Source organism: Neoarius graeffei, chromosome 1 (genome assembly GCF_027579695.1).
Source record: "Neoarius graeffei isolate fNeoGra1 chromosome 1, fNeoGra1.pri, whole genome shotgun sequence".
Classification (NCBI taxonomy): Eukaryota; Metazoa; Chordata; class Actinopteri; order Siluriformes; family Ariidae; genus Neoarius; species Neoarius graeffei.
Window position 1 is genome coordinate 24,971,693 of NC_083569.1, and position 23,971 is coordinate 24,995,663.

Consider the following 23,971-nt stretch of genomic DNA (forward strand, 5'->3'; position numbering starts at 1 on the left):
GCTCTGCTTTCGTTAACGTCCAGTTATCGCCTTGCTAAAATCAGGTACTCTCGAAACAGCCAGAAAGACAGACCCTTAATGTGACCGGATTGCTTTCTGTGGATTAGTGGTTGTCATGTTCTCCTACGTGCAGACGACCGTCGGGACAAAACCTCATTTGAACGGTTTCCCTGCCTCTCTGGTTTTCCATCAAGGTCCGTGACGGCTGCTTTAAAAACAAAATCGAGCATTAAATCTACATTTCTGTTGACTGTGGAAGCATGGACATTGCAATTGGTCACAAGGAGGTGGTGTTCTCAAATACCACTTGGTTGCTCGTTTACGGAGTGAGGTCAGGTCAACAGGGCTGCACACGGCATCAGAACGCTGCAAAGTGGCACTGACGCTGGAATGCTTCATCATGTATCAACGAGTATTTGCCAGCCAACATTCAGACACATGCTTATTAACTCTAAAGCCGTGACTGTGCAGTTCTCCGTTTGTGGAAAACAGGCAAAGTAGCTTGTCGCCAACGAAAGACAAACACGCAGGTGCCCGTGTCCTTCAAACACGCCCAGGTTTGCGCAAACTGATGCTATTCGACTACATGCAATGCAAGCGGAAAGCAGAAGGAGCAGCCCTCAGTCACCTCCCGATCTGTTCCTGCTGTTTCCTCCCAAGTGCCTCACCACACTATCTGCCTTTCATCAGAGCAACGAAGTGTGAAAGGGTGTGCGTTGGCCCGGAATCGAACCCAAGTCAACTGCTTGGAAGGCAGCTATGCCAGCCACTATACCACCAACGCTGCAGGCCTACCCTGGGGACACATGCCTAAGTGCCATTGCTTCTGTATTTGAGGCCCAGCACTGCAAAAAATGCCCTCTAAAAAAATAAGAAATATATAGTGTTTTAGGGGGAAAATCACTTATTTTAAGCAAAATAATCTGCCAGTGCAGCAAGATAATGGGACTTGGTAAGATTTCTTAAAACAAGAAAAAAATATGCAAGTAGTAAGTGTACCAAAAATCTTAAATTAAGCATAAAAAGCTAGTTTTTATTTTACTTGTTAAGGTTTTCTCTCTTATTCTAAGCCATTTCTTCTGATTTTCAGTAATTATTGCTTAGAAACCAATTTCATCTGAGCAAATATTGCTCAAAATTAGAATTTAATAGGCTTAAAAACAAGGCAAATGTGCTTGATTCTAGCTTATTTAAAGGCTCAAAAGAAGTTGGTTTTTCTTAGCTAGAATAAATTTCCTGTTTAGGTGTGATGAATGTAGGGGAAAAATAGACTGGACAAGAACTTCAGATCTGCATTTTTATTTTTATTATATCAACAAAATGCTGCAAAACACAAGTTGGCATGAGAGGCATAGCAGGCTATGGGGCTGCAAGGAATTAGAAGAGGGCCTTCAATGAACACAAAAATAAAACTTTGTTCTGTTTCACACAATGAATGTCTCAGGCACGCACACCTCACTCACATGCACTAGCTAAGAAAGGCCTACCAGTCAGCTTTGGCACATTTAAAGGCCGTGGTTTGGTCTTTCTCATGAATCTTATCACCCAAGACCTCGGTCTGAAGGATCGAAAGAACAGATGCCACACATTTCGGGTACGTCATATGAAAAGCGTAGTAGTACGCCATGATGTATAGGACGGATTCCCCAAGACTGCTCCTAGGGAATGATGTGACAGGAGCATTTCCAGCGCAGAAAAAGCAGTCTCCCTCTCCCACTAGGACAAACGGTGTGGCGAGTGGCCGTCTTCTTAGGTATACGCCTGGGTCCTCTGTGGGCTGAACATTAACACACAGTATTACTTAAATCCAACCTCCTCCAGACACATACTGGATTAACTCAAACCTGCAAATAGAAATAACAAATAGAAAGTTGCAGAAGGTTATGGAATAAATTTTATTTACCGGTAGAACATGAATGAGTGCCTCTGATAGAGATGCCATCTTCTTTGGTGCGGGGTAACCGGAAGGGAACATAGCTGGCAGTGAGATGATTAGATGGCTTGCTCATCTATGGGGGGGGAAGTAATTTGAATTACTCACAATTACTCAACAATAAACAGTGACAAGCCATTATCATGAAATTGGCCATTTCAGAAGGATTCCAAACCCTTACCAGCAGGAAGTCCCAGCGGGGGCTTCAGTGCCTTCTTGTAGACACCATAAAAGGTGAGTTTGGTTCTGAAGTCTGCCCAACGCTCCCTCAGCTCTTTCACGTAGTGCATGTTGTCCTTCGCAACTATTCGTCGCAGCTCATCAAGAATCTAGGCATTTTATTGCAAAAAACGTGGGTAAACACAACTCATGTTTTAACATACAGAGCTATAATTGTAATGAACATTAATTTTAAATGAAATTAGCAGGTACACAGATGAGTAAAGCTACACCACATTAACTTAATTTACATTCAAGCATTATCATTCTTACCTTTTAAGATGTTGATGGCCACACTGTCTAATTTTTCCATGACATCCATATTCCTGTTGTGAGAAAAGCAGTTTATTTTTGACAACTCATTTTAGACACTAATTTACCATCTTTTTCAAAACATGCAAGCCATACCTTGGGCGGAGAATAATGCAAAGTCACCCTATCGGATTTTTAACCAGGCAGAATTATTGTTTGGGGAAAGTATCCAATTAACACTTGACACATACAGCATGTCTGTAAGTCGGAGTATAGCCGCATTACTGTACACCAGAAACAACCAAAGCAACGGAAGTTATTATTTCTCTATGGAGGGCCGGCGAACTCAGCGACCAAAGCGAATTCGCCGGGGGCGAAGCGAAATGGGCAACCAGAGCGAGTTTCAGAAGTTAAAAGTCAGTTAATATTATGTAATGAACTATGACACAGTTCAGCGAAAACCAATTGGAATGTTCATATCTTCGAATGTCCCAGGCTGACAAGCCAGAGCCGTTCTGTGATTAGCTAAATCAAACATGTCAATATCATGTCCAGAGCGAATTCATGGCGAAACTTCAACAACCTCAGCTACTTGGTCACTTTGATCATTTCTGGTGTATACGTACAGTTACTCAAAACAATCAATTGTATGTTCAGACCGAAAATGACCAAAACGTGGTCAAGGACACTGAAGAAGTTTCGCCATGAACTGGCTTCATTTGCTCTCGACGTGATATTAACATGTTTGATTTATTGTAGGTAATCACAGAATGGCTCTGGTTTGTCATCATGGGACATTCGAAGATATTAACATTCCAATTGGATTTCGCCAAACCGAGGAAAGAAATGCACCAGATATTACACCGCCCAATGCTGATTGCTAAATCTCCGCTTAGCATGCTGTAGCTGATGTAAGCACAAAAATTAGTCTAGGAATTTACCATTTAGCTTAAGAACAATTACTTGTAATAAGGCACGAACACAACACTCACTATATATAGGCCTACTATAAAACTGACCAGTGGAGCACCATCTGCAAACCCGAGCGCAGAGTCCATCTCTGAGCGGAGTGATGTCCATGTGTGTGTGTGTGGGGGGGAACTAGCGGATTGAAGTCACGTGTCATACAGATGGGTCCCTAACTTGCTAACATGCAGACCAAAGGCAAAACCTAGAGCTTATACTAAGGGATTCACGCTGCTATTCTGCCCGACCGTTGCCAACAAAAGACAGCGTATGCATGTATGAAATGTAATTAGCTGTGTACAATAAATCATACGAGGTTACCACATAAGGCGAACATGTACCGTATACCGTAGCAGCAAAGGCAATTAGCATTAGCCATCTGGAGATTGTGCAAGGTGTCCCAAGCCTTAGCCTTTTTTCCCCCCATGTTTAGTTTTAGATTTAAGTTTACCAGAATCTCCACTCCGTTGGAGATTTTACTCAAATGATCTTTGACTGAAATAATCTCTAACCCTTTGCGGTCTTAAACTTTTGTACATACCTGGTAGCGAAATTCTTCCTCGTTATCCTCTCTCTATCAGAAGGGTCAGGTAAAAGAACATGGAAATTGTTTGGAGGGCACAGGGAGCAGCTAGCATAAAATGGATCGCCTGGACATGGTCTTAGCCACATAGCATATTTCTCCTGTTTTAACCACTCATTGTTAAAGCATGTCGACCTTTTACATTTTTTCTTTACTGGCCCATCACGGTCATCACCTCCTGTAGCACCCTCGTCTTCAGTCTCTCCACCCATTTTCACGTTAAAACTTCTCTGATTTTAGTTACTGGATCCTTTCGTTGTCCTTGTCCCAACACACTCTCCACCTCACCATTCCGAATGAGCCACCAGCCCCACCACACATGACTATGCTACGTCATTTTTCTAGAGCCAATAAGGCTGTGCATAAGTTTATGGACATAGGCACGCTTCAATTTAGTATTGATTAAACTGAAATGCACATTTTGCCCATCATGTACAAAAAACCGGGACATTCAGTGTCCCGGATTTTTTATTTTTTTTTCTGGGACAGACCATGAAAATCTGGGACAATCAGGAAAAACCGGGACAGGTGGAAACACTATGCAGAGATGGAGTCATTGGGCGAATCCAAGTCAGCCTGAATTGGGAGTGCATGGAATTATCAAATAAAATTGAAGAATTATGAAATGGGGGGCGGCACGGTGGTGTAGTGGTTAGCACTGTCGCCTCACAGCAAGAAGGTCCTGGGTTCGAACCCCGGGTCCGGCGAGGGCCTTTCTGTGTGGAGTTTGCATGTTCTCCCCGTGTCCGCGTGGGTTTCCTCCGGGTGCTCCGGTTTCCCCCACAGTCCAAAGACATGCAGGTTAGGTTAACTGGTGACTCTAAATTGACCGTAGGTGTGAGTGTGAATGGTTGTCTGTGTCTATGTGTCAGCCCTGTGATGACCTGGCGACTTGTCCAGGGTGTACCCCGCCTTTCGCCCGTAGTCAGCTGGGATAGGCTCCAGCTTGCCTGCGACCCTGTAGAAGGATAAAGCGGCTAGAGATAATGAGATGAGATGAGATGAAATGGGTGGTTATGATGTAGTGCTAGGGCTCTCAAGCCTCACGCATTGAGAGTGAGACACACTCATTTCAACGAGTTCACACGCCACACATGGCATTTCTCACTCTGAGCTTCTCCAATAATCACACAGAAATTCCTTCAAGCTATCTACAAACGTCACAGTGCTCCTGGGACGAGTTCAACCGCTGTAACGGTTTGCTACGTTTTTCTAATTCTGTGGCCCCATGCATGAACCTGATAACCCACATATTTTTAAAAATGAGAAAATTGAATCTGAATATAATAATGCGTAAATTTGATATCAGTCAACCAGACATAGAGTTGAGGTTTGTAAGGGTTTCATTAACATGTCTCCAGTTAGTCTGAAAATTGCACTGGTGAAAATTTTAAACAGCTAAGAAAAATACAGATAAAAATATGTGGGTTATCAGGTTCATGCATGGGGCCACAGAATTGTTCCTTATTGATTGGCCGAAATGTGCACCGTTCTGCAACTGTGTTGAAACGTTTCATGTGTCTTGAACCCGCCCCTGTGCTCGGAGCAGCATCAGCCAATCAGAAAATAGATTGTTCTGTTATCAAGGAGACGTGAGTTTCAGCTACAAGCGCGCGCTGCACCTGCAAAATTGTGAGTGAACTAGAGAGCGACCTGGAGCGAACGGGAGAACTGAGAGAACTGGAGAACTGTCGGGACTCAGGACCATCAGGTAATAACTTAATTTATATCAATATTTACTTAGTTACTTTGTAGTTTTACTCTATAGACCAATATTTCTGGTCTACACCTTGTTCAGTATTGAAAACCTGTCCATTTCAAGCTATCGTAGATAACTGTCTAACTAGCAAGCTAGATGTAAACCAGCTAAAATAGCATACTGTGCTGACGACGATTTAAATGTTCGTTTAGTCAAAGACTGTTTTTCTGGGGATTATAGAATGAATAACTTTGGTTAAGTCGCCTAGGAGCTGTCATGAACAGAGAGGCGTTTTTCATTTTTTTTAATCGTTTGTGTCATTTATTTTAGCATGTCAGGGAAGAAACAGAAGAGCCTCCTTTCCTTCTGGGAAGCCAAGGCTCAGAAAACAAAGGCAGGGAGGTCAGTTGATGTGCCAGAGACTGAGAGGGAGACTGTGACATCAGGTGAGATAGTGAATGTGCAGGAAGTGACAGAAGAGGAGACAGGGGAGGTGGACAAAGAGACAGTGGAAGACGAAGAAAGAATGGAGGTGAATGCAGAAGGTGGAGTGCCAGAAGAGGACAGGGTGACAGAAGAAGGCAGGGTGACCGAGGAAGACAGTGCAGAGGTCAGGGTAGTGGTGAAAAAAAGGCCTTAACTGGAGCTGCCACCTGCCGATCCACATTCAAAAGTGAATGGACTGCAAAATGGCCATTTATAACTGTAGGCACCACCAACTCCTACTACTGGTGCTCAGTATGTAGGCAGGAAAATTCCTGTGGCCATCAAGGTGTCGCAGATGTAAAGCACACCAGTCTAAAGAGCAGGCACTTCAGTCCACAAGTAGTATTGGACAGTTTTATCCCCCAGTGACTGTTGGTGGCATGACTGCACAAGAATCCAAGGTATTGTCCTGGTCAAAAGGACTACTGTACATGAAGCTCAGATTCTTGCATGAAATCTTGTTTTTCATCATTTCTGAATATAAAAAAAAAAAATTACCATATATTTTAAACAATTATGAACAATTACCCGGTAGCTGATTGAGTTGTGTCTGTGTTTACCATAAATTACCTCTACAAATAAATTTGTCTTGAATGTCCTTTCTGCTGATAACATGGTTATCATTCTTTTCTGTTTAAGACAAGGAGATCTGAGGTGAAAGTGGCTGTGGCCATGGTGCAGCACAATATGCCATTTGCCACGGCAGAACATTTTAGTCCTTTGTTAAGGAATTGCTTTAGCGACTCCCCCACAGCACAGCAATATAAGTGCGCCAGAACAAAAACAACTTGCATAATAAATGAAGCTGTGGCACCGCATTTCAGAGAGGAGCTGGTCACCAAAATGAAGACCAGTCCCTTCACTCTCATAACAGATGGCTCAAATGATACAGGTGTTGTATTGACAACCAATTAAGACATCCTCATTTTCCAGTACACATTTTTTTACACGTCAGTGGTTTAGGCTATGTGTGTAATGTTTCTAATGTGATGCTTAAACCTTTACCTTGCAGGACGTGAGAAAATGAACCCCCTCACTGTCAGGGTGTTTGACGGCAAGGTTGTTCACCGATTTCTGGACATGTGCACAACAAGCAGGCAATGCTGTGGCACTGCCGAAGCCATTTTCCAGAAGATCAATGATGTCCTTGAAAAACACAACATACCTTGGAGTAACTGTGTTGCTTTGCCTATTGACAATTCCCCAGTCAATACGGGGGCAAGAAACTCGATTGCCTCTAGGATACTGGCAGAGAATCCCAGCGTGTACATCCATGGGTGCCCATGCCATATTCTGCATAACACAGCAAAACATGCTGGGCAGGGTTTTTTGGAAGTACAGTAAGTTTGTATTCTTTCAGTAACCTTTAGATAGCTTGTTGTGCTGTGGTGTAATGAATTTGTGACCAAACTGTAACATAATCTAATTTGTAGGTGACTGGATTTGACCCCGAAGATCTGGCAGTAGATGTTGGGCACTGGTTCAGAGGCAGTACGAACCATAAAGGTTACCTAACAGGTTTGTGATTTTCAGCAGTACTATAGTGTGTGAATGCAATGCAAAAACTTTCATGACACTGAAATGTAATATTCACATTGCAGAATTCTGTGACTTGCACGAGTCGGAGTATATGGAGATACTTTCACATATCTCCATCTGTTGGCTGAGCCTGGAACGCTGCTTGAATCGGATTCTGCAGCAATACAAGGCACTCTCCAGCTATTTCAAGTCAGCAAGTAAGTTGCATATTTTACTAACATGAATTTGAGGTTCTTTAAGAGATTGCCATGTGAATGAATACTATGTATAATTGTGTTTTCTTTCCTTTTCAGATGAGAAACAACCACACTTCACACGGCTTGCGCATGCATTCTTCAACCCAATAACAGAAGTCTACCTGCTTTTCTATCAGGCAACGTTGCCAGCCTTCTCCTCCCTTAATCTCCTCCTTCAGAGAGAGAAATAATCTGTCTTCCTTCTCTATGAAGAGGTAAAATATATGAGGGTTCAGCTCTGTTTATGCCATTGGTTTTTCATCTGCTGTCACTAACATCTTCAGTGAATTTTTCCTTCATAACTACTAACCCTACTCATCTTCACTAGCCTTGTTATGCTTGTGTACTCGCTTGGGATAAAACCGTCTCTTCAGTGTAATGTAATGGATTGCAACTTTGTAGATGACCAAGTTCATTCGCAAGTTCTGCGGAAGATTCCTGCAAGTTCAGGCACTGCAGAGCAGAGCGGTGGAGGACATCAATTACACAGATTCATCCAACCAACTGTCTGGTAATGCTCCCCAAGTTTCTCCCTATATGCAAATACATAAACTCTCTGTTTACTGACCACAAATGACTTATTCAGTTTTGACAGTGAGGATGTCACCAATGTGAAAGCAGAGATACTTTATGATACTTTGTCTGTGAAGATTCTGTTAAAACTGTGGGAGGTGTTTGCCTTTGTGGTTTAAGTGTCTGATTTTAAATAAAACAAGGTGCTCACTCACACCTGACTGTCATCCCATTGATTGAAAATACCTGACTCTAATTTCACCATCAAATTAACTACTAATCCTAGAGGTTCACATACTTTTGCCACTCACAGATATATAATATTGGATCATTTTCCTCAATGAATAAATGACCAAGTATAATATTTTTGTCTCATTCATTTAACTGGGTTCTCTTTATCTACTTTTAGGACTTGTGTGAAAATCTGATGTTTTAGGTCATATTTATGCAGAAATATAGAAAATTCTAAAGGGTTCACAAACTTTCAAGCACCACTGTATGATTTATATTCACTGAAATATCAAACACTGGCTGTACTTCTTTAGTTCAAAGTCTTTTCAGTGTTGCAAGTGCAAATGTACATGTAGTATGATCAAAAACAGAATTTTATGATTAGTGCTGTTGGGATTGTGGCAAAAAAATTGATCATTCCACTGTTTTAAATACAATTATAAATGTCATTTTATTCAGTGTCTCTTCTGAAGCATTATGCTGAAGTATTTATATATTGGGACATTAAGATAACAATGTCAGACTCTCTTTGGCATGAAATGAGATTTTTATTTTTTATTTTATTAGAATCCGTTAACAGGTAGGCTACAACATTTTGCCAGGCAATATAATATATAATACTTTTGATGAGTTACATTCAATACCAATGATTGGTAGTCAACCGTAATGTCTGCAAACAGGGAACACAATTGTATTTATAAAAATGTGATATTGTATGCTTGAGAAATTTGTTGAGTGGAAATTCAGTTGAGATGGCTGCTCGCGTTTTGTTTATTCAATTCACACAAAACAGTTCTTTTTAATAATATAAATGTTAAACATATTGGTGTATATATACCTCTTTATAATGGAAATGCGCATAAATTAATGTGACTGAAAGTCACTCCAAAATACTGGAATATGTTTTCAAGAATACTGAAATTCAAAATTTGGGGTAGGCATCTCTGTTTTACAGGCAAGCGAACATGAGCGGGACAGGCAAAGTGCAGCCAGGTAATCTTTCTTTCTGCTCCTTAGTCCGCTCTGGCACACACCACGGGGCCCATCAGCAAACCACTGCAGCAAATGTCAGAAGTGGGATTCAAACCCACGCCTCCAGAGGAGACTGCAACTTGAACACAGCGCCTGAGACCGCTCGGCCACCCTGACTTGCCACGCCTAGCGCGAATCCGGCGTGAAACATGCTGAGGTCTCATACTGCTCTCACGCATGGGCCATGCGCTTGGCTCACTATTGCAATACTCTGGGCAGTGCTTTTACAAGTTTGCAGAAAACACGGACATCCGTTTCAGTACCTTAAGATGCAAAACTGGATTTCAGCGTGCTATCAGTACACCATCCCGAACATTAGTAAGCAGGACTTAACAGACCTCAGGATCAAGATAGAAGGACGCTTCTTCACTGGACACCGCTAGCCGGACGCTGCTCCTAGTCCGCTCGGCCAGACACCAAAGCGAGACGCATCGTTGACCACGCCCAGGTCTTGAGCCGGCCACGTGAGTTGGCAATGCACTTGGGTCACTGCTCAAATGCCTATATTCGGTGATCAAAGGAAGACTGCCGTCCCGTTTCAGGCCGAGAGCACAGGGGCCCTGGCGAAACCCATCCGCCGCCAGCTGGACCGATACGGGCAACACTCGACAGGCCCCAAATTTCACACCGCACGTAGCCCGCAGGATTCGAACCTGTGCAGGGAAACCCCAACGGATTTCAAGTCCGTCGCCTTCACCACTCGGCCATGACTACTGGAGGCGCCGAAATTCAAGTGCGACAAGAAATTGCTTTGAGCAGCTTTTTTTTCTTTTGCAAAGGCATACCAGCCAAAGCCTCCGTTTTCACACCACGCATGGGCCATGAGGCCCATCAACAACCTGCTGCAGCAAATGTCAGAAGTGGGATTCGAACCCACACCTCCAGAGGAGACTGCAACTTGAACGCAGCGCCTTAGACCGCTCAGCCACCCTGACTCGCCACGCAAAACCCATCCAGCCGGACCAATACAGGCAACACTCGACAGGCCTCAAATTTCACACTGCACGTCGCCAGCAGGACTCGAACCTGCGCAGGGAAACCCCAACGGATTTCAAATCCGTTGCCTTCACCACTCAGCCATGACTACGCACAAACGCAGGGACACATATAAACTCCACACAGAAAGGCCCACACCAGCCACTGAGCTCGAACCCAGAACCTTCTTGCTGTAAGGCAAAAGCACTAACCACTATGCCACCCTTTAAAGTTTTCGAGCCAGCAAGGAGTCAAACCTAGAATCTTCTGATCCGTAGTCAGACACGTTATCCATTGCGCCACTGGCCCTATAACTTAACTATCATAACTATAACTTGACAGAACACCATGTACAGACCAGTTTACATGCTCATTCACACATAGGGACATTTTATCCCAGCAAATTTCCTACAGTCTTGTTTATTTTGGAGGTGGGAAGAAACTGAAGAACCCATGTGGGGTGAACATATAAAACTGCACGCGTCACAGTGCTGCCAGTAAAACAAATACTCATCTCATTATCTCTAGCCGCTTTATCCTGTTCTACAGGGTCGCAGGCAAGCTGGAGCCTATCCCAGCTGACTACGGGCGAAAGGCAGGGTACACCCTGGACAAGTCGCCAGGTCATCACAGGGCTGACACATAGACACAGACAACCATTCACACCTACGGTCAATTTAGAGTCACCAGTTAACCTAACCTGCATGTCTTTGGACTGTGGGGGAAACCGGAGCACCCGGAGGAAATCACGGCATAAGACTGATCGGTCATTGATAAATGTAGCATCTGTAAATCATCGTCATTTAAATATCACACCCCTAAATATTCTCGGTTTAGAGCCTGTGCCTAAGACTTTCCAACATGGATAGGCATGATACGTTCAAGAAGAAACATTTCTCCACCCTCCAAATAGAAGCTCAAATGTCCAATTGAACAGATTATTTATATTTGGCAGCCAGAAAAGTAGCATCATAGAAAGTCAGAAAAATGCAGTATTGAAATCACTGCTGCGGTCAACAGCATTTTGCCATCAACAACTGAAATCCAGCTGTTTGATTATTTAATTTATATATCCATGAGATATATAGCCTATATTCTGTCCATAATAATAAGGATATACTAGCTTATATCGCAAATCTTTAGATGTGGGTGAAGAAATAATTGTCAGATCTCAAACAAGCCACAAAAATGACACAGTTGTGGAGTTTCTTATTTCCTCATTTTCATGATGTTTCAGGCAGCAGTGGTGTTCAGCCTTCAGCTAGACAAACTGGTCTGCAGCCACCCACAGAGCCAAGCAACCACGAGCTGCGAGAGAGAGCATGTGCCTGATCAACTTCATTTCATTTACTAATATACATCAATTCCTGCATTTCACGTCTGCAACACATTCCAAAAAAAAGTTGGGACAGGGAAATTTAGGGCTAGTGATGGGGTAAAACAATTAAACAATGATGTAATTTGAAACAGATGATGCCAACAGCTGATTGCACGGGCGCAGATAGAGGGGGGGACGGGGGGGATTCGTCCCACCCAGATTTAAATTCACCTCGTTCGGTCCCCCCCACTTATAGGGAGGAAAAAACATCTATGCTGTCTTATTTCTTTGCATAAGGCAAACCTCACGGAAAAATCAAAAGACTAATTACCATTCGGTTTATTGAGGTGCACAGCAGTACAGACACAGTTGCAACTGCGCAGACTGCACAGATTGCGAGCTCGAGCTTGGTTGCTATGGTTACAAGTTTGACAGGCATATCGGGGACAGCGCCTCTTAGTTCAGGACCCCAACACGGCATGATGAAGGGTGCCAAAAGGCAGAAAACGATTGCATCGTTTTTTCAACAAAAAACAACGACTGTAAGTAAACTGTGCCTTACTTTATCATATCACCTTGAAATTTTTTGATAGTCTGTTCAAAGTAATGTCGTAGTGAAAGTAAAATCGTACGGAGTAGAGAAGCCTTTCTGGTAGCCTCCTTCTTTCGGTGGCAGCCTGTAGATACAGTGCTCAGAAGGCAGTTTTAATGTTTAATCTGGCGTTCCCTGCCATAATTTCAGCGAGCTTATTGTTTCATAAGGAAACTTTGTGAAGAGTTGTTGACTGACTGGCGCTCACGCAACACACAGGCATAGTTAGAAAGTCAGGATGCACTGGTTTACACTTTACACACACACACGTAGCCCAGCCTCTCGCTATGGTTAACAGTTGGAACTTAGCGGTTTTAAAACTAGTTTTGCAATTTCTGTGCGTGATGATAATGTGTAAACTTTGGATTTCCTAGGCTATGTTAAAATGTTATCATTGCCCTGGCCTGCAGGTAGTTCCTGGTGATGGCAGTGAGGGAGGTGAAATAACATGTATACACACTACCGTTCAAAAGTTTGGGGTCACCCAGACAATTTTGTGTTTTCCATGAAAAGTCACACTTTTATTTACCACCATAAGTTGTAAAATGAATAGAAAATATAGTCAAGACATTTTTCTGGCCATTTTGAGCATTTAATCGACCCCACAAATGTGATGCTCCAGAAACTCAATCTGCTCAAAGGAAGGTCAGTTTTATAGCTTCTCTAAAGAGCTAAACTGTTTTCAGCTGTGCTAACATGATTGTACAAGGGTTTTCTAATCCTCCATTAGCCTTCTGAGGCAATGAGCAAACACATTGTACCATTAGAACACTGGAGTGATGGTTGCTGGAAATGGGCCTCTATACACCTATGGAGATATTGCACCAAAAACCAGACATTTGCAGCTAGAATAGTCATTTACCACATTAGCAATGTATAGAGTGGATTTCTGATTAGTTTAAAGTGATCTTCATTGAAAAGAACAGTGCTTTTCTTTCAAAAATAAGGACATTTCAGTGTCCCTGGGTGATTGTATTCATGATTTGGTACAAAATCGATATCCAGGAAAGGCCTAGTCTTTGAGGAGCAAAGATGGGCCGAGGATTTCCAGTTTGTCAACAAATGCGTGAGAAAATTATTGAAATGTTGAAAAACAAATGTTCCTCAAAGAAATAAAGGAAGGGATTTGGATATTTCACCCTCTAAATTGCATTATATCATTAACTTATTCAAGGAATATGGCGGAGTTTCAGTGCACAAGCCTCAGCTGAACACCTGTGATCAGGGGCGTGTCACCCGCGGGGGATGCGTACGTTTCATCCCCCCCACTTTTGTTGAAACACAATTTCATCCCCCGCACTTTTGTCAGATTAAAATGACATCATTATGAAAATTATACAGCTACTATAAAATGTGTAACAAGGAAGTAAACTATTGCCATAACGTTAGACAAAAAACAGCCACGCAACGGACTCAAAACAGTTTTTCTCCCCCGAACTTGGCGGACTCGCTCAGTCACCAAAACTGTCTTGTTTGTGTCACCACTAGAGGGCAGTATTTAGTATTCCAATCGAGTACGTGAAGTTTTTTTTTTTAATTGAAATTCAATCTCAATACAAAGCATGTGTACACTTAAGATTATAACCCAGTACATGTTACATGCTCATATAAGAGTATTTTAAAGAACTTAACATTACATCTCACATGTAGTCAAAAAACATAAAACAAACAAGACAAACACAAAACAAAGAAAGAAAGAGAGAAAGAAAAGAACAAAGAAAGAAAAAAAACCCACTGCCATCTACATAGCCAAGTCTCTTTGTACTAACACAACTACCACAGACAATAAAAATAGGACAGTAATTTCATTTCTACATGTACAAGGGCTGTTAGATAAAATTGCAGATAATATTTTTAAGGACAATTGCTTTCTTATTTGGCATTTTATTAAGTGAATTCCAGTACGTATTAAATTCTGTTTTAAATACTATAAAGTGAGGGAACATTTTTAGATATCTGGTTTTATGAATAAAGAATTTACCTAAAATTATAACAACATTCACCATGTAATTCTCTTCTGAGTTTCTCCTTGTGGTGCCAAAAAGAATTTCTTCAGCTGTAAGTCTAGGTCCAGATATTGCCAACCAGTTCTTCACAGCAACCCAAAAACTTTGTGTTCCCAAACAATCACTGAAAATGTGTACAGTTGCATCTATTTCTTTCTTACAGAACACACATAGCTCTAAATCAATATTAAATCTGTGGTGTAGCAATTCTTTTGATGGATATATGTTATTAATGGTTTTAAAATGAACCTCTTTTGCTTTTGGTGGAATTGGGAACTTCAAATATTTAGTTCTGAGTGAGACTAACTGGCTTTCAGTAAAAGAAGTTGTATTTCTTATTGGTCTCACCAGGTGAAACTCTTCTCGTAAGCATTCTCTTATAAACTTGTTTGTACTTTTAATATCTAGTAGATGCACACCTTTCACAATTAAATCAGGCAACTTGAGTTGTAAACTGTCATATTTCAAATAGTTTTGGATAGTTTTAATCAAACCTTCAGGGATAGCTTTAATGACATTATGAAATTGTCGTTTCGGGGGGGGGGGTAAAACCATACTTAACACAAAATGTATTATAAGAAAAAATGTTACCTTCATCATCCAAAATATCCAATATGGAACAAATATTCTTCTCTTTCCATTCTTTTATATACAAGGATTTACGACTCAATGTAACATATATATTGTTCAAAATAGAGGAAGAATGGGGTGTGAAATTGTGCTTGTAGATAAGTTTCGAGTACATTAGAACTTGCTGGTGAAAGTCTGACAATTTGATTGGTAATTTTGAAATGGCAAAGTCACATGACAGGAGATAAGGCAAGCCACCAACTCTACTAAAGATCAGTCTGGGTATACACTACCAAAAGGCTTCACTCTTCTTCAAGTACTCCTTAATCCAGTTAAGTTTAATCATGCCATTTAAACAGTTAAAGTCAATAACTTTTAACCCCCCCCTTTAAAGTCCTTGACAATGTATGCTTTCTGTAAATAGTGAGTTTTATTCCTCCATATAAAGCTGAAATTAGCTTGATTAACAGCTTTAATTTCATCTTTTGGGATGGCTAAGGAGTGTGAAGGATAGATGCACCTAGATAAAAATTCCATTTTTGTTAGGTACACCCTGCCAAAAACAGACAAGTCTCTTTGCTGCCATATATGTTAGGACTTGGACTGTTTTGGCCTCTAGAGGCCGCTGTTATTTCCTTTTCGTGTCATATTTATTTTGGCCTCTAGAGGCCGCCACTGTTCCTGTGTTTTGTGTTTTTTTTTGTTAATTGCCTGTTAGTCCTAATTATCTTCACCTGTGTCCTTAATTAGTTTGTGTATTTATACCCCTGTGTTCAGTCCTCTTGTCACGCAGTCTTTGTGCTGTTATGTTTATCTCCAGTTTCCTTTGTACTGTGTTCTTGGTTTTGCACTTTGCTTTCTTTTGGATTTAGTAGTGACTCTTTTTGGATCTTCTGAGCTTTTGCATTTTTGCCTTTTCCTTTTTGGACCTTAAACTTTTGATATTTTATTTTTCCCTTTGTCTTCCCAGTGTTAGATTATACTCTTTGTTGTTTTTTGTTTTGCCCTGTATATAGTGTATATAGTATAAATAAACCTTTTGATTCTTTTTCTACTTCCGCCTCACGCCTCTGCATTTGAGTCATCCCCCTGGTGGCCTAGTGGGGGTTTGCTGGATCATCACACCAACGAACCAGGTTCGAATCCCAGCAAAACCCTAACAATATATCCAGCCTTGTTTTCCCTTTCTGAATGGTGTCTGTTATATTAAGCTTGATTCTTCTCTGTTTGTCAAGTATCTTATTTCCCTTTTAACTGGTATACTATTAATGACCAACTCTTCACATTGTTTGATAGGCATGAGCTCACATTTGGTGATATTAAAGGAACAGTCCACCGTACTTCCATAATGAAATATGCTCTTATCTGAATTGAGACGAGCTGCTCCGTACCTCTCCGAGGTTTGCGCGACCTCTCAGTCAGTCAGACGCAGTCAGACGCGCTGTCACTCCTGTTAGCAATGTAGCTAGGCTCAGTATGGCCAATGGTATTTTTTGGGGCTGTAGTTAGATGCGACCAAACTCTTCCGCGTTTTTCCTGTTTACATAGGTTTATATGACCAGTGACATGAAACAAGTTCAGTTACACAAATTGAAACGTAGCGATTTTCTATGCTATGGAAAGTCTGCACTATAATGACAGGCGTACTAACACCTTCTACGCGCTTCGGCAGCGCATTGATATCTGAGCTCCGTATCAATGCGCTGCTGAAGCGCGCAGAAGGTGTTAGTACGCCTGTCATTATAGTGCAGACTTTCCATAGCATAGAAAATCGCTACGTTTCAATTTGTGTAACTGAACTTGTTTCATGTCACTGGTCATATAAACCTATGTAAACAGGAAAAACGCGGAAGAGTTTGGTCGCATCTAACTACAGCCCCAAAAAATACCATTGGCCATACTGAGCCTAGCTACATTGCTAACAGGAGTGACAGCGCGTCTGACTGCATCTGACTGGGAGGTCGCGCAAAGCTCGGAGAGGTACGGAGCAGCTCGTCTCAATTCAGATAAGAGCATATTTCATTATGGAAGTACGGTGGACTGTTCCTTTAAGGCATAAACCTGAGGCTTTGGAGAACATTTCAATCCCTTTAATCGCCACTGGGATTTGATGTTTATCCTTCAGAAAAATTGTTGTCATCCGCTAATTGACTTATGACTTATATCTGTATCAAGCACACGGAGTGCTGTTAGTTCTGTGTAATTTTTAATATGAATAGCCAACATTTCTACTGCCAAGATAAATAGGTATGGGCTAATAAGACAGCCTTGTCTTACCCCTACTTGAATTGGAAAATGTGTGGTTGTTCCGCTGGGTAGAGCAACCACACTATTTATGTCCTTGTAACATGTCTTGACAAAATTACAGAATCCATTCCCAAAACCAAACTATTCAAGAGACTGAAAGAGGAAGTTATGTTCTAAAGTATCAAATGCTTTGAAAAAATCTAGAAACAGTATAAAACCTTCATTTTCTATCATATTACTGTAATCTATAATGTCCAGAATTAACCTGATGTTATTATGAATAGATCTATTCATAAAGCCTGACTGAGACTCACTAACACATTGTTCAATACCTGTTTTAAGACGGTTTGCAAAAACATAAGTTAAAATCTTGTAGTCTGTTGTGAGAAGTGTAATAGGTCTTCTATTATCTAAAATCAGTGAATTTTTCCCTGGTTTGGGAATTAGTATTATAATACCTTGTTTCATGGATGGGGAAAGTGTGTGGCTGTTTAATATTTCAAGGAATGTATGGAAAAGAAAATGGTGCACGTCTGGCCAAAAATGTTTGTAGAAATTGGCAGTTAAGCCATCAACCCCCTGGGATTTGTTAATTTTAATTTTACTGATAACTGCATCCATTTCTTGAATCTGTAACTCTCCATCACAAGTGTCCCTGAATACTTCTGTAATTTGTGGAATGTGGTGTTTAATACCTTCAAAGAAAGTGAGTGTCTCGTTCTCTGAGAACTTGGAAGTATACAGTTGGCTATAGAAGGTTAGAATCTCTTTAGAAATAACCCTTTGATCCTTGCATAGGTTATTATCAATCAGTAAAGATCGTATTTCATTCCTTTGCTGTCTGGTTTTTTTTAAGGCGACAAAAATATGCTGAGTTTTTTTTCCCCCTCTTCTATCCACCTAGCCCGAGATCTAACACAAGCACCCTTGGCTTTTCTTGCATACATATCATCCAACTTTGTCTGCAAAGTCAATAGAGTTTGTTTGTCTATCTGTAAGTGTGGGCTTGTTGCATGTGGCATTCAGCTCCTTAATGAGCTGCAGTTCCTCTTGTCTTTGAGACTTTTTAAGATTTTTACTGTAAGCGATTGAATATTGTCTTATTTTATACTTACAGAATTCCCATTTCAGTATGTATGAGGAAAAATCCTCCATATCCATAACCTCTTTTATAAGTTGCTTGACACCCGTACAGTAACAATCATGTGAAAGTAACTGAGTTGAATTTCCAATAACCCTTAGAATGAAATTGTGGTTCAGGGGGTTTTAGTACCAGAGAGATAACTGAATGATCTGTTAACGGAGCTGCTGACATTCTTACATCAGACACCAGTCCTAAAAGAGGGTCTGATAGCAACCAGTAATCCAACCTAGACAGATGACTCCCATTTGGTTGAAACCAAGAAAATTGTACTTTGTTACCATTGTAGTGCCTCCAGGCGTCTTGTAGCGCATTTGAATGGCAGAATTCTTGAAATGTCTTATTCGGTGAATAAGTATGGCCTCTTGGGGGAGACCTATCCAACCATTCATCATTTACCAAATTAAGATCCCCTCCTATTAATACATTTTCACATTGGTAAGAGTTTGCATCTCTCTATTTCGTTTGTCATGTCTTTTAACAAGTCCAAATTCTTTTGTCTGTTGTTGTACCCATACACATTCAGCAAAATGAGCCTTGAGTCATTTAAGTGACTCAAAAATAGTTTTTACCAACTCAGAGTGATTTCCCGCCTCAAATCCTTCCTATCTCATAACGATCTTGAAATAGTCATCCATGCTTTTATCACATCACGACTGGATTACTGCAATTCCCTTTATCTTGGCCTCCCTCAAACCTCACTTAGACGTTTACAGCTGGTCCAAAACGCAGCTGCACGTCTGTTAACTGGCACCAGGAGCTGTGAGCACATCACTCCCATTCTGGCCTCCTTGCACTGGCTCCCAGTCTTTTTCAGAATACAATTTAAAGTCTTATTTGTTTTTAAAGCACTCAGTGGGCTGGCCCCAGCCTACATCAATGACCTTTTATAGCCCCACTCAGTCCAAAGGTCTCGAAGATCCTCTAACACAGGGCTTCTTCATGTACCTCGCTCGCGGCTGAAGCAGAGAAGTGACAGAGCTTTTTCTGTTGCTGCTCCACGTCTCTGGAATCAGCTCCCACCGGACATTAGATCTGCTCCCTCCATCTCTGCCTTTAAATCTAGGCTAAAAACCCATCTCTATTCCTTGGCCTTTCCCTAACCATCAGCTGATTGTTATTGTTATCATTATAGTTTTATTTTATTTATTTCTTTTTATTTTTCTTTTTGATCATTTGTCTTTTAATACTGACTCTGTACAGCACTTTGGTCAGTGCATGCTGTGTTTAAATGTGCCATACAAATTAAGCTTACTTACTAAGTTCATCACTGCAATCAACCAATGTCCATGTTCGTCTGCCTTCACATACAAGTGTTTCCCAGAACAGTTATTTAGCAAAATTGCCACTCCTCCTGACCGTTCTGTGCCATGACTGAAAAAAATCTTTTCTCCCCATTGTTGTGTCCAAAACGTTTCATCCTCCCTCATAGAATGTGTCTCCTGCATAAACGTGAAAGTATTTTTCTGCCCTTTGCAAAACAAAAACGAAGCTTTCCTTTCCGTGTTGTCTTTAAGACCCCTTAAATTTAGAGATGTAACTGAAACTTCTGTGGTAAACAATGACATAAAAGAATGATGGACAAAAAAATAAAAGAAAAGAGCCAAACAGGCTACTCTAGTGGCTTTAAATCAAGCACCTGCCATCAAAAGTAACGGTAAGTTTTTAACTTCAGCAACGCCCCTAATAAACATTTTCCTCCCTTTACATTTTATCGTAGTCAGCTGGTATACCCGATCACCTTTCCTATTCCTGAATGCGTTGTCCGTTGATGAATCCGAAGGGTCCTCTGAAGAATGCCTTCATTCCCTGCTGTCTCGCTCTTTCAATCTTTGGCCAGAGTGCGTTGCGAGCATCTCGTTCCGCTGTGGTGAGGTCCTCTTTGACGCGTACCTTCCTCTCGGCGCACACCCTGTCGTCCTTCGCTTGTTTCCAAAGTGCGTCACGGTGGGTTCTTGAGGTGAATTGTAAGATGATCTGACGAGTCTTTCCTGGTTTCGGTTTCCCCAGTCTGTGAACAGTGTCCAGAATTATGTCCATTTTGTGTGACCATTCTGGTATCATCCTTGTTATTAGCTCTGCTACCTCCTGTCGGGTATTCTCGCCCTCAGTTTTGGGGAGCCCATTTAGACGGAGGTTCCATCTTCTTTGATATCGCTCCAATTCCTCAGTTTTTTCTTTCAGCTCCAAATTCTCCTTCTGAAGCTCCCGCACTGCATTTTCAAGCACTTTAGTCTTTTCTTGTCCCTCTTTGATGTTCGCAGTGTTAAACTCCGCTGCCTTTGCGACGTTAGCTATCATGATGTTCTGTTTTAGCTGTGCACCGAAGTCCTCTACTAATGCTGTTAAGTTCTGGGTAGCAGCTAGGACGTCCACATTAGACATGAATTCCGGCTGTAGTTTCGGTATTCCCTTCTGTTTCTTAGCAGAGACAGTGACATTGGATGGAGGGCTGTGTTGTCTTCTTACCACAGAGCAAGTTGCCTCCATATCCTCTGTTTCTTCTTCGCGAACGTTAACGTTAGCTTCGTTAGCCGATGCTAGGCTCACCTCGGCCCCTATTTCCAGCGTCGACTTTATTTCACTTCCCGAGGCTTTAACTTCCTCGAACATCATTTTTCTGGCTTCGGCTGACTAAAAACGAGGTAAAGGTTGGGAGAATATTTTAATTTTGTTGCAATTTGGGACTAGGCTTGCAGAGCATACCAAATGTGCAACTACTCAGCATGCCATCTTGCCAGAAGGTCCAAATAAGCTTGACCTCGACGTGATTTGAACACGCAGCCTTCTGATCTGGAGTCAGACACGCTACTGTTGCACCACAAGGTCCCTGAGTACATGGAGAAGTAGAACATATTTTAACGCTTTTGTGTGATCACGTTGGGGATAATTAAGCTATTTTGTAGAACCATATTGAGTCCTCCTCAATCTCCTGTGAGTGGCTAACTTTTTGGTTTTGAAGTAGGGGTACACCATTTTAATGATGCATGTCTATATCAACAACCTCCAAAACCTTGATTGATTATATGAACCTACATTGATTATATTACTGCTCTTGATTATGTCATCCAAAAATGTTAAGTTCCATTACATTATACTTAGTAGCAGCAGACACTTTTATCCAAAGAAACTTGGATAGGTTTGCTTGACATGTGCACTTAAATGTCTGTATAATATTAAAAAGTGAGTAATGTATGAATGATCTGTTCTAAGAAGGCTGAAAACATGGCTGCGAAGTAGCATGACACAAACACGTCTTAATAGTGTAGCTGTGTGTCATGTTCAGAAGAACAAACTTGACCTGTTGGACAGACAAATGATTGCTCAACAATTTGTTTCTTATAAGGAGCAAAGAAAAAACACATTTGGTTGTTTCAAACACAAATAGTGTGTCAGGGTAAAGTAAGGTTGTCAGGATTTGTTGACAGTGATGTTAAATAGTAGTGGTTACTAGTTGTAAAGTCAGTTGAGGCAAGTTTTTTATTACGAGTGTGTGCGTTTGTACCAAGTCTACTTTTCATGCATTATTACTGTTTATCACTTTTTAGAAGAGTTTTTCAATTGAGATTTAAAGGCATTTCAAATCGAATGAATGTTCAATAATTGTTGTACAGTAATGTTATTTGGCCATTAAGTGTTTGTTGTATGTGTAGTCTATTGCATCATTTTCAAATTTTATGCATTAAACCTGATGTAATGCATGATGCAAACAAGTTTTGTACACGAGTTTGAATAATTAAAGACATTAAAAGCAGGAACTGCCCCGTCTTATTTGAATGCTATACTAAAGAGGTCCTTCCAGGATGCTGCGCTTCTCCAACATGAACTGATTAGCCATGCCTCCTGCTCACACAAAGCGATCCCAGTCCAAACTGTTATGCATGATGGTGTATGACAGGGGTCTTCAATCCTATCCGCAAAGGGCCAGTGTAGCTGCAGGCTTTCATTACAGCCAAATTGGAGGCTCACTTGATTGTTGACTGGAGACGAGGGTGAAATGATTAAACAAGTGAAATCAGGTGTAGCTCCTGCTTGGTTGGAATGAAAGCCTGCAGCCACACTGGCCCTTTGTGGATAGGATTGAAGACCCCTGGTGTATGATCTATACACTGTGTATGACTTATTGGGCTATGTGAAGTTTTTGTTTTTGTTTATATCAGTGTATACCAGTGTAGGCAGCAATACTGACATCTGTTATAGAACAGTATCCTGTTACCTAGAATTATCACTCAATACTTTTTGCCTTCACTTACTGAATAATTACATAGCCCTGGCAGTAACAACACCAAAACCCAACATAATAGATCTCTGCATGAAATGCAGAACTTGGCTGGAGTCACCTGGATTTATAGGCTTTCTGCTGTCCTCCCTTTCATTTGCATCCATGGACCATGGGTATGAAAAAGTTCCATATCGGTCATTGACAGTACATCAGTGTACACGCCGGGCGTGTATATAGCCATAAACCGATTTCTAATGATATGGCTTCCCCATGCCAGAACACCCCCACTTTTGGAAAGCTTGATACGCCCCTGCTTGGCACTGTTTGCAACAATGACCAAATCAACTAACTGCACACTACTTTTCTGCTGATATGCTCCTCTGATGAGCTCTGAAGGTGAGCTACCACAGATTCCTTTCAGTTTGCTTGGCTTTATTTCTTGAATTGCTGACTGACCTCAGTATATCTGACTCACATTTTTCAACAGGCTTGTCATATTCCACCATCCACTGTAAAATTCTAACTCTTGCTCGAGTGCAAAGTCAGCTGAGACAGCTTTTACAAACTGAAAATATGATGCTTACCTGCTTGCATTCTTCAACCTGCTGGTGAAAAGCAAGCTGCTGTCCTGAAAAGGCACTTTTCACCACCTTCCACCCAACCGCTCTCATTGAACAATGAAGCAACAAATGCTTCCTGAGGCATGCCCCAAAAGTGTGAGAAGCATGCCGGGGACTCCATGTGAGGAGATTGGGTTGTTTTAGTGGCAAAACCCTTGAAGCTCACCAACTGGTATTCATGCAAATGGGAGTCAAAATACACTCCCCCAGAATAAAATCCGCTTCTGGGCAATCGCTCACTTAAAAATAAACAAACAACCAATGGAAACTCAGGGATGGTTCCAGAGAGCAACGAGCAGGCCAGGAAGGGCAGTTTGGGGGGCTTGCGGTAGTTAGTTGGACAAACCCTAAAACACAGCAGGGGATTTAGTTCAAGTGCTAGAGTGCTTGTAAGAGGTAGTGGGATCGAGGCCCACATTCTCCGAAACTGCTACCTTGCGCTAACTCCCCTCCAACATGTTAGGGTTTTTCCAACTAACTACCACAAGCCCCCCAAATTGCTCTTCCTGGCCTTCTCATTGCTCTCTGGAACCATGCCTGAGTTTCCATTGGTTGTTTGTTTATTTTTAAGTGAGCGATTGCCCAGAAGTG

General features: G+C 41.4%; 5 non-coding genes across 5 annotated transcripts; all 5 read right to left on the reverse strand.

The window, feature by feature from the left end:
- Positions 1–9,723: 9,723 nt before the first annotated feature.
- trnal-caa (transfer RNA leucine (anticodon CAA)) lies at positions 9,724–9,806 on the reverse strand. Its single transcript has one exon. It is a non-coding gene; the product is annotated as a tRNA-Leu (tRNA).
- A 515-nt stretch (positions 9,807–10,321) lies between these two features.
- trnas-uga (transfer RNA serine (anticodon UGA)) lies at positions 10,322–10,403 on the reverse strand. Its single transcript has one exon. It is a non-coding gene; the product is annotated as a tRNA-Ser (tRNA).
- A 138-nt stretch (positions 10,404–10,541) lies between these two features.
- On the reverse strand, positions 10,542–10,624 carry trnal-caa (transfer RNA leucine (anticodon CAA)). Its single transcript has one exon. It is a non-coding gene; the product is annotated as a tRNA-Leu (tRNA).
- A 70-nt stretch (positions 10,625–10,694) lies between these two features.
- On the reverse strand, positions 10,695–10,776 carry trnas-uga (transfer RNA serine (anticodon UGA)). Its single transcript has one exon. It is a non-coding gene; the product is annotated as a tRNA-Ser (tRNA).
- Positions 10,777–21,295: 10,519 nt separating this feature from the next.
- trnaw-cca (transfer RNA tryptophan (anticodon CCA)) lies at positions 21,296–21,367 on the reverse strand. Its single transcript has one exon. It is a non-coding gene; the product is annotated as a tRNA-Trp (tRNA).
- Positions 21,368–23,971: the final 2,604 nt, after the last annotated feature.